We start from the raw sequence: 10,632 nt of genomic DNA, 5'->3' as shown, positions 1-10,632 counted from the left end.
AATCAATACACTACACGGATCTAACGAAACTTACTCAGATTTCATGGATTGGGAGAACATAACCATAGGATTTCTATTCCAAAAAGGGGGAGGCAGGAGTAACCTGAGAAACCCTAGGATCTATTTGACACATAAATGGGTATAGATGACTAACTGGTAGTCCCTCGTCGTCGGAGTCATCACCGGAGTGGTCGTCGGAGTCGTCGCCCGAGTCGTCACCGGAGTCAGTGTGGACCTCCACCTCTGGTTGTGGAAGCACGACGCCGTCGACGATGTCAGGGTGCAGCAATACCTCACCGGCGATGACGGCAACCTCTATCTCCATCTCCATGCCATGCTCCGGTGCTTCAGCAGCCTCGGCTACGCCACTCCCTCTGATGGGGCTCTTCGGTGCCATCCTTATACACTGACGGGTTTGAGGACTGAGAGCAGCATCGAGGATGCAAGCGGAGAGAGTGGATTGTGTGTGTGGCGAGGATGGGGGGTGCGACCGCTCGGGCGCGCCATTAATATGGAGTAGTGGGAGAGAGGCGGATGGCGGTCGAACCGCTGGCTCACCTCCCGGTGAGCCTGCGCACCAGACTGCTAGCATGCCTACCTTTGTTTCACAAAGTTACTCACATGCCTCCCAATGACAATGCGTAGCGAGCATGCCTCCCGTCAATTCACACACTTACACGCACGCCTCCCGGTCTGCCTGTGCGGCAGACTACTCGCATGCGTCCCATCAACTCACGCCTGCTCACACGACACACGGGCCCCGTGGCGGCATGTATATTCTTTTTCTATTTGGATGATTAATGCTGCCGCTTTATTGCTTTACCGAATCATGGCACGTTTGGTTTAACGCTCATGGTTCGAATAAATAATCCGTTTGAGGTATTGGTTCCCAATTATTAATAATATCCCGTTTGTAAGAAGATAAAGATTACATGAAAACTGGTCTCAAATTTGACAAAAAAAGTACAATGCCACTTTGTATTGGTGTCCATATGACAACACGATAAGTTTCATGAATTTCAAATAAGTTTTGGATGTACTAGAATTTAAAAATCAAGATTCTCAATGTTTGAAATTTCTTGCACGGGAGTAAACATGCACCCAGTGGGACACATGTGTTTTTGCAATCCATTTAGGTGCACTATCACGTGTGCATGTAGCTAAAATTTGATTTTTGCACATTATACCCCTAGAAAATCAATCAATGTACTAAAACATCTTAATGATCTATGTTTTTTTTTCAAAATTAAAATGTCCCTCCTTTGGTTACATATGTTCACCGCGGGATAATTTAACATGCATCGTAGTTGCGGTGGATTCGGTGTGTGTGTGTGTGCGTCTAGGGGCTGGGGGTGGGTGGCAGTACACTATGAGTCGTGAGCCACCGTGTGGGTTGGCCGTTTTGTGAGGCAGGTGCCACATCAGAGTCATGAATTCATTATTTGAAACATTACACAACCCTTTCATACATACATGTTTTGGCCACATGCAGTCGATGGTTGTCCTACACGACACACGATACTCACGTGTGACGCTTTTTGTGGGCCCTCGAGGTCATCGTCCATCACTTTGACCGACAACCAGCAGAGAGGTTAATTTGACCATCAAGGTCGAATCTTTTTGTTTGTGTTATGGTGGGAGTATATAGTACGTGTCGAAGAGGTGCGAGCGGACTAGCATATATACTATACGTACGCGTCCGTGAACAAGTACACCTCACTTAGTGTCGGGACTTTTCGGTCTCCGAGGCACGTGCCACATCAAAGTTGTGAAATTGGCTATTCAAACATCACACAACACCTCTTTGGGCCACATGCATGCAGGCGGTGGTTATCCTAGGACACTCACGTGTGACGCTTCCATCTTTGGGCCCGCGAGGCTATTGTCGATGCATGCATCACTTTGACCTACATTGGGAGAGGTTAATTAATTTCACCATCAAGGAGGATTCTTTTCAGGTTGTATTATGGTAGGAGCATATAGTATGCGTCGAAGAGGGGGAAGGGGACCATCATATGTAGTACGCTTCATGAACCTCGCTCTCTGTGGGGACTTTACGGATTTCGAGGCATGTGCCGCATCAAAGTTGTGCATTTTGGGTATTCAACATATGTTTGGCCCACATGCAAAGCGATGGTGGTTGTCCTCTTGCACCCACTTAAGCGGATATCAGTAATATTAATGCTTTCGATCTATGGGCCCGCTTGGTCCATCACTACTTTCCGTGATAGCGAGAGAGGTTAATTTGACTTAGGAGTGGATTATTATTTTTGTTTTGTAATACGGTATATATATAGGTCATGCTCTGGGATAACATGATACATTTTGAGCACAGACATGCATGTGTACGCATGAATCCCTCCCATCGAGTCGAAGTGGCTAGTACCATGACACGTCATGCACCGATCTCGTTCTTTGTGGGGACTGTACAATTTTCGACGCACATTCCAGATCAATGTTTTGAAATGGTATTCAAACATGCATGCACGCATCACCTCCATACATATGCGTGTAGTGATTGTCTTCGAACCGTACACTCCCTCACGTGGTTATGGCGACAACCCTATATATTCATGGGCCCACGTGGACATCCATGATCACCTTGGCCGACAACAAGATAGGTTACCATGGCGGATTCTTCCTTTGGTTCGTGTTATCATAGTATAGGTCATGGTGAGATTCAGACCTAAATAAGTTTGAGTGCATACTATGCACGCATGCATGCATGAATCCCCGTCATGGGCTGGAAGTGTGGTCTAACATACATATGCATCGTCAACTAACCCTTGCTCAATGTGGGGAATTATGGTTCGAAAGCATGGTGCCACATCAAAGTTGTTCCATTGTGTATTCAAACACACCTCTCCATACATATGTTTGGGCCACACGCAGGCAGTGGTTGGCTTTGGGGACTAGCTACTTGCGTGATTATTGGCGAGATAGCCCATCTCCGGGGTTGGCTGGACGGCCATCACTTTGACCAACAACAAGAGAGAGGTTGTACGACAAGGGTGGATTATTCTTGGTCCGTTTTACGATCCATCTTGGTGAGCTGCCCTCTCTGGCCCGCCGACTGAAAGTGTGTGAATGGGGGGGCTGCTACTTCGCACTTTGCTAGGTGAACCTCCGTGGGGGCATGCATTCATAGCGTAGGATCCCCTTCCTGCCGACACAAGGGGGGCAAGCAATACCATGCGCTTTGCGATATAGGTGCCACCTCGAGTTGCATTTGGTATTTGAACATCAAACCACCCTTTTCATACATATATTTGGTCCACATGCAAGTCTGTTCGTGTTCTGACCCTCTCCTGCATCATTTTTCGCCAAATTTATGAACATTAGACAAGTCAAATGACGCAACAGACACGGTTCACTCACACTAACCGTGTGCCACACCGGTGCCCCCGTCACGCGTATCCGCACAACACATTGGGATCCACGAGGCTTCCCCTCTCAAAAATATCTACCAGCCTACAGGTTTTTTCTGTTTGATAACACACGTTTATTATGTTTCAACCGTGTGTGATGTTTGTTGTTCCAGCTCCCGCCTGCATGCCTAAAAAATATCTGCCGCCTCGAGGGTTTTTCTTTTTCATAACACATGGTTGTTATTTCCGGACCATGTGCGATCCACCATCATTCAAATTTTCAATAGCCCCGGCATTTCACTCTCGTGTTTGACTCCCGCGTAGTAAAATTTTCAGTGGCCGCATCATTTCCTCAGACACACGCCCCCCCTCCACACACACACACCAAAACCTCCTCGGGCGCGCGCGCACACACACACACCCTTCCCTCCACTACAAAAAAAAGACACTTCCGTGATGTTACGTGTTTGTCACAGTAGGTCACGTTTTCTGTCATGCATGTACATCCATGACAATTTTATGACAGAATCAAGATAGTCATACATGTGCTGTCGTAGAAGTGTTCCATGACATTACCAAAATTATCATCACGGAAGTGTCCACTTCCATGACGATAAATCGCGCGTCATAGAAGTGCTTTCGTCAAGGGTGACCGACACGTGGCATCGACCGTAACGGCTCACCGTTAAGCTATCGGGTCCGGTTTTGGATCCGATAACCCGTTAACAGCGAGGACCAATGGGGATTTTCCACGTGTAAAATTCTCATTGGCCACAGGAAACATGTGTTGGCTCAACGTTCGGACAGATGTCATCCACTCATTGGACAGGAGGCACCTATGATACGTTGACACGTGGCATGGCCCAACAGAGGCCCATTCCGGCAAAAAGGCCAGCCCAGCTAAAGGCCCACCATGTTTTTTCAGACACTAGTGGGCTGGCCTGTTAACAGCCTGCCATGTTTTCGGTCAAATTGAGGCCCATACCAGATCAGGCCCGTTGACAGCCTGTCGCGTTTCGGGCCAAATTACGGCCCATATCGGATCAGTCCTGTTAATAGGCCACTGTTCTTTTGGGCCCATACTAAGACAGGTTTGTATTTCAGGCTGTTAAATGCCCGTTTACCAGTTCGGCCCGATAATAGTTTCGGCCTATTAGCGGCCCATGGTACATCTGGGACGTTGTTGGCCTGGTTTAACTTTAGGCCATTTGACGACCCATCCAGAAACTGGGCTATTTCTTGTTTGAAGTAACTTTAGGCCTCTTAACGGCCCGTAGTCTTCATGGATAAATTTCAGCACAACTGGCCTATCGGCCTGTTAATGGCCCGTGTAACAGTTGGGCCTAATTACAGCCCGCGTTGAATCCGGCCTGCTTACAGCCCATCTGATAATGGCCCATGACACTTTTAGGCCTATGGCCCGCGTAGATACTGGCCTGCTTAAAGCCCATAATTTTATTGGGCCAAACAGGCCCGAGATATATTTTGCCCTATTAACTTCTCGTCCTATTTGGGCCAAACATGGGCCTTAGGCAATTTCGGCCTGTATTGGCCCATGATTTTTTTCCCTCAACGCTAGCCCAATCTAGGTTTTAGCCAATTAAAATCCCATGGTATTCTCTGGCCCAGCTGGACAGAACTTTACCCGGCCTGTTAAAGGCGGGAAACAACTATAGGTTTAGACCTGCTAATGGCCCAAGATAATAAAGGGCAACCAGACATCAGATTACATAAACTGGGCAGGTCGCCACCAATGGGAGTTAACAGGCGGACAAAATAATAGACAGAACCGACAGCACTTCAACACAGTTCAAGAAAGGTTAGCCCGGCCCAGGAGCTGCAGCGCAAGCAGCTTAGCAACCTGACGAGACTGCGCTTCTTTGGCGCTCAGGTCCACCAACTTAAGCTACATAGCATCAATAAATGTCTTGTACTTACGGTTAATCTTCCATAGAGATTGGAGTTCCAGTCGTATTTGAGCGGAAGCATGTATTTCTGCTTGAATTTCAGACTGAAGAAGTCGAACAAATTTAGGCGGCGACTTCATCGAGCTTGTTTCATTGAGTAAGATTGACACTACATCAAGCTGTGACTTCGTGATTGTATCCCTACCTTCAATATGTGTTGCCTTCTCCTCTGGAATATGTGTTAGAGGGACAAACAATGCGTTCGTCTCACTATCATTGTGGCAGTTCTTCCTAACAGCAGTGTTGTCATCCTAAAAGAGAAACACGTAGGTAGATAACAGGTTTTGCACGTATAAGCATCAGTGCTGTCAATTCATCTAATTTCTTTGTTAGAAATAAAGAGACACAGTTTAAAATAGCATTAACATAATAGGCATGGTTCATAGTTAAGACGGCAGGAAATGGCATTGTGCAGGAGCGGCCAGCTTCACCAGACCACTGGATTACAGATCAAGAACACAAGCATAGATGTAGTTCTAAACAACATATAATCATGAAAGGTGAGTGCACTGTCAATTTATACCATTTCAGATTGGTAAATAAAGAGACACAATTTAAATAACATTAATATAATATGGCATTGTTCATAGTTGAGACATAGCAGGATATGACATTGTGTTGTTGTTGGTAGTCTCACCACACAACTGGATTACAAATCAAGAACACAAGCATACACATAGTGCTAAAGAAGATAACTTTCTATGTTTAGTTTAATTTACATGGTACGAATAAGGAACTAGATTGTACAACTAAGGACTGAAATTAAGAAGGACAAACTTATGTTTACGTACTTCTACTTTATAAACTTTGAACAAGCAATTCGATGGAGACGACAAAAATAAATAGCATTTGCACTCATATTTATCCAAATATAAACAACAAAGTTTGAAGGCTCGAGGCAGACAAACTTACATTAGTAGTGAAGACAGGCTCTATAAAGGCCTTGTCCATATTGATGGGGGGCAATTCAAGAAGTTTACCGCACACTCTTCTTCAAGAGTATTGCCTTTATTCTACATTTTGTCAAGAGTAAATATAGATGTGAAAATATAGGAACAAATGGCGATTATTTAACTTAAGATGCCGAGTACAAATGTAAATACAACATACAGGCAGAAGGCACTGACAAGAGCAATGCGGAGTTAACTTCTTCAGTAACATTGGTTTTATTCAATATTTTGGCAAGAGTAAATGTAGATCAGATGTGTAGAAAAATGGAGGACAAGGGAAAATAAGCTGCAAAGTGTACATGAAGAACTAGCTGACAAATATAAGTACAGTGATGAAGGACGACAAATACTTACAAGAACAATGCAGAACAAAATTTCTTCATAGGCATTGGGTTTATTCTACATTAATTTAAGCATTAATATAGATCTGATAATTTGGAGCGAGCAGTGGATAAGCAAGCTATAATGCACAATGATGTCACATAATCCACCAGGTATGAATGTAAGGACAACGATATGACAGTAGGTACTCACAAGAGCAAAGCAGCGACCAGCATAGTTGCGATATCCTAGGTTTTGCGGCACTCGTTCGATCGCCAATATACATCGGGTGCTATGTGATTTCTCTGGTAGCACCACATTTTTCAAGGACTTTGCTTGTACTCCTTTAGGTTCTGCAATCACGCTCTTCCTTTTGGATGTCTGAAGCACAAGAACATCATTTGAATGGAAAAACATGGTATGACGATAAATGGAAGAGGTGTTGATAATGGATGGGCATGGCATCTTCACATATATCATGAGTAATCTAAGCAGATGGCGGTGCAACGAAGCAAAAGAAATGCAAGACGCCTTATGCAAGATATGTGCAACCAATAAAACCTTGCCTAATTAGAACATGCACCTCATTGGGTGAACAGGATAGGCCATCTGCCTTTGCCTCCTTGAGCTCAAAATAGTCATTAGGATCATATTCTGAATACGAATCTATAGGTCGGGAGCATGTGGGATTCATTGCATCCACAATGGACCTCAATCCCTTGATGCCAAGTTTGTTACCCATTGAACTGTTCCGCAATATTCTTCTGATGTGCGCATTCTTATATTCATTGTGATTACGTACAATATCTGTAAAGCATGAAAACACAAATAGTAGTGAGATTATCTTTGTAATGCAGAGGATATTGTAATATAATAGAGGCTCCCTGTAAACCCTTGTGTGCTATCACTGGATTCTGATGAGAGCCCATGTGTGCTGTAATATGGTGAGTAGATTAATATAATCTGGCACAACTACACACAAAAATAAGCTCCCTGTTGGGGGCCCCAGATGTAAGGATAGTAGGTAGACGATAGGTTCATAATATACCGTATATAAAGTTTATTGCCAAACCATGATAACGAGAGCGCAGAGCCAGTAGGCAGATCGTAGTGTAGATAATAGGGAACTGGCTGGAAAACATAGGGTTTTGCCGCTACTAATATGCAGCCTATCGATCACCTACAAGCCAGCTCTATTCATGTGAAGGCGCACAACTGTTACTATCAGTTTAGTCTATCAAAGACCGCGCGGCTCACACCATTTCCGGGGTATTATGGCAGACCAACTCGAAGTGGGAAATCATTTAGCAAAACCGGCCCAATAGAGGTGTCGACTGTAGATGTCCCTGCTCCCCTTCCTGACAAGGAACATACTGTGCTTACTAAAGAAGAACAGAAGAGGAACATGTTAAAGAACAGAAGAGGAAGCATATTCTGCATGTCTACATGCAAGTCGCGTGACTTTTGTCATTTGGGTCAGTCGACCATTTCAGGCTGTTGGATGAAGATACTACGTCTCCTAACCCTTCTTCTTCCTCGTCTCTAATTCTTCCCATACAGAACACCGCATGGGCCGCCGGCCGAACCACTGGCCCCCACCACCTGTGTTCCTCCGCCACCCCACCCCCACCCCTGCCCCACCCGCGTCAAGTTTTCTTCGTTTGGCGAGGCCCCACCACCGCCCCCACAACCACCGTCCCCACCCGAGCCCCTTCCTTCGCACTGGTGAACTCCAGCGAGCTCTCAAAAATCGACTGGCCCAATTTTGAAATTTAGTCTACTGTCATTTAACTAGTGTGGTATATAGAAGGGAAAACCATAAGCATTGCGAGTATAGTGTTGAGCATGCCATGGGGATCTGAAGGTGCAAACTGGACAAAGGCAACTTCGCAACCAATGTTTGCTTTCAACTAGCAAGTAAGTGATGGACAAGAAATCAGAGTAAAGTAGTGGCGATCTATTTTCTTGCTGCGAGAAATAAGTTGAGCAGATATGAAAGAGCACCGCCTCTGGTGCGGCGCTGTGTATGCATCTACTGAGAATTTGACGGTGTTGCGGTAGCGATGGCTGTCGGCGGCGTGGAAGCAGATCTAGGAGGGTAGATGGTGGCGGCAGGGCGCGGTGGACGAGACGGTCATAGGAGCAGCGCCGGCAAGGTGGACGACGGCGGGGATGAATCGAGAGGACGGGATGCAAGGATCCCGGTCCGAAGCAGTGGATGAGAGAGGTCGATCTCTTATAATGGCCGACGGCGTCGGGGTATCAGCTTCGGCATGGTGGAGATGGACGGCGGTGGATGGGGTGGCGGACGGAGGAGGCTGGGGTGGAGAGGGTGTTTTGGCGCCCACGGAGTACGAATGGGGAAATGGAGGGAGAGAGGAAGGGGGAACCATGTCTTCAGGGCGTGCTTGTCTCAAATGCGAGGAAATTTACAAACTTAGCCCCCGTTTAAAATTTCCTACATCATAGCAATATTAGTCGGTTGGGGATAGGACGGTAATCTCGCATACACCAAATATTTGCCGACGAGAGTTTGTTTTTGGCGCCCACCGTTTATGAATCGGGGAGGGAGTCGATTTCGGCCGAGGATACACTATGTTTTGGCGCCCGCCATGTATGAATCCGGATGAGAGGCAGTTATGTCACGTTTGAGTGAAATTACAAACCTACCCCTATCGAAACCTATAGAAACCGAGGCGATAGGCTTTGCGTATGAGGGATAGGCAGTAATTTCCATCTCGCGGATTTTCATTTCAGGCGGTTACTGCAACTTTCCCCGCTTCGTTCATACTTTTGCAGAGCAAGAGTGCACATTTACCGTGCCAACTCAATTCGAATACAGTTTGTATTCTATTTTTGGTCGGGCAGGATCCATTTGCGATTGGAATAAAATTCTGTATACATCATTTTTTATATATGCTTTCAAAAGCACAACACCCTTTATACATAAATATGGTTTACAAATGGCATGATCTCAGATTCATAAGGATGTATCCATCTTAATTTGGATTTCCAAATATTTGAAACCACTTTATGTTGATATCCAATGTATGCATTCCTCGCTAACTGTCTCCAATTAATGTGTGTTTCATGCCGGTTTTTTACTTCTCAAACATGTATAATGTGTTTCACACACGCAACATATAGTGTAATCCCGTTTAGACATTAATTGCATATAAATAATGCATTGTCTCTAATTAAAGAATCTATGGATCACTAATATTGATAAACTATATAACATTACACATGTCCCCAAATTCAAATGAATATGCATGTTTCATACACCAATTTGCGTTATGATATTATCGATGTCGTGAACTCCAGTCTAAATATTTGAATCCCCTTTAATCCAGAGATTCATCTCATATAGCTATCACTCATGCTTATATACGAGTATATCTCTAGACCTATACGTGTTCATCGTCTCTCGGGTATCTCTCGTGCTACCTGTATGTCGACAATGATCTTTTATCTTCGCAACACACTGACATTACTCTCTCCCTCGACCTTCATCACTCTATCTCTCTCTCTAAGTATATCTCGCTCCCTGCTATGTGTCTCTAACTATGATTCTCCATGTGAAATCTCTTTCTCTCACACAAACACAAACTTCATCTCCGGGGGTCTCATTTCTCTCTACTATTCCCCTGTGTGCCACTCGCACAACCCCTCTCACGCAGAGATGTCTTTCGCTCCTTAGATATGAGAAGCTACGACTCTTCCTCTTAAATATCTCTTTCTCACACACAAACACAAACTCTGTCTCCCAGGGTCCCATATCTCTCCACCATTCTCTTGTATGTCGCTCACCCACACTCTCTCTCCCTAGAGATATCTTGCGCTCCCTCATATGTCTCTCTAGCTATCACTCTCGTTGTGAAATATCTTTCTCTCTCACAGACACAAAACTCCGTCTCTCCGGATATCATTTCTCTCTGATATTTGTTTGTATGTGACTCACATGCACACTCTCTCTATCTCTCTCACACCCACACACACATAACTCAGCCTTATGATCCACTCGAC

The sequence above is a fragment of the Triticum aestivum genome, chromosome 4D, assembly GCF_018294505.1.
Source record: "Triticum aestivum cultivar Chinese Spring chromosome 4D, IWGSC CS RefSeq v2.1, whole genome shotgun sequence".
In the NCBI taxonomy this organism is placed as follows: domain Eukaryota; kingdom Viridiplantae; phylum Streptophyta; class Magnoliopsida; order Poales; family Poaceae; genus Triticum; species Triticum aestivum.
Note: the sequence above shows the minus strand (reverse complement) of the source record.